The sequence below is a fragment of the Carlito syrichta genome, unplaced genomic scaffold (genome assembly GCF_000164805.1).
Source record: "Carlito syrichta isolate Samal-C Ts95f unplaced genomic scaffold, Tarsius_syrichta-2.0.1 Scaffold315942, whole genome shotgun sequence".
In the NCBI taxonomy this organism is placed as follows: Eukaryota; Metazoa; Chordata; class Mammalia; order Primates; family Tarsiidae; genus Carlito; species Carlito syrichta.
The window spans coordinates 39,187-40,156 of NW_007260038.1; the positions used below are offsets into that span (position 1 = coordinate 39,187).

The 970-nt window shown below is 51.4% G+C and overlaps 1 protein-coding gene across 1 annotated transcript in view; it reads right to left on the minus strand.

Annotated features, from left to right (window-relative positions):
• Positions 1-970, minus strand: part of ARMC12 (armadillo repeat containing 12) — a 24,068-nt gene that overhangs the window by 22,846 nt on the left and 252 nt on the right. The window lies entirely within an intron of this gene.

A 970-nucleotide genomic window follows, 5' to 3' on the forward strand; every position in this document is an offset into this window, starting at 1 on the left:
TGCACTCCAGTCTGGGCGACAGAGTGAGACTCCAATTCAAAAAAAAAAAAAAATTCAGAAATCTGGAGCCACTGCCTAGACAGAAATCTGAGAGTCAGAGTAAACATGGCCAGCCATGAGTTTCTGACCTGCCCTCACCAAGAAAGAGGACACAGGCTGCCAAAGACAGCACCTTTTTGCCATCTCGACAGCTTTTTATTGTCAAGGCTAATGTCTTCATCATGTTAGACATCGTTTAGTGAATGAGTGTGAGTTCTAGCCCGACTGCCTAGGGTTCAAAACCAGTGCAGGAACTGACTTAGCTTGGTGATCTTTGTGCCTCATTTTTCCCACCTGTAAAATGGGAATACCAGTAAGACTTCATGGGGTTGTTTGTGAGAATTAAGTAAAGCACTGGGGAGAGTGCCCAGCACTCAGGGTTCAATATATGTTGGCTATAATCATCATTACTAGAAGCAGGTTTCGCCAGGGCAAAACAGGGCATGGGAAGGTTGTGAGAACACAGACGGTAGCCCGCAATACATCCTGGCCCCAAAAGCACCGGATTCCGCTCCTCCCGCATCCCTACCGCCCCTCTCACCTGGTCTTCTGAAGGCCAGTCAGTCCTAATCCTGTAACCCATTCAACTGCTTTGAAGGACTCTGGAACCCTCTTTCAAAAAGCCCCCCCAAATACCTAAACCGGAAGCACTATCGCCCCAGCCCATTCCCCTGTGCTACTTTGTTCCTAAAAGCCATCTAACCACCTGCAAAACCCTAAAGACCGCTTCCTCCTTCTCTACCAGTGCCCAGGCCGAGGGTGTTTCAGCCGAGCTAACGAGAGACCTCCAGCCAGACGCCGCTAGGGCCTAGGAAGCCAGCCACCGCGCCGGGCCGTTACCAAGGGTAATCCCTCAGCGGCCCAGCGCTTGCGCGCAGAGAAGCTAAGAGGAAACGGGTCGACCGTACACTCCAGTGAGGAGCCTCTGGAG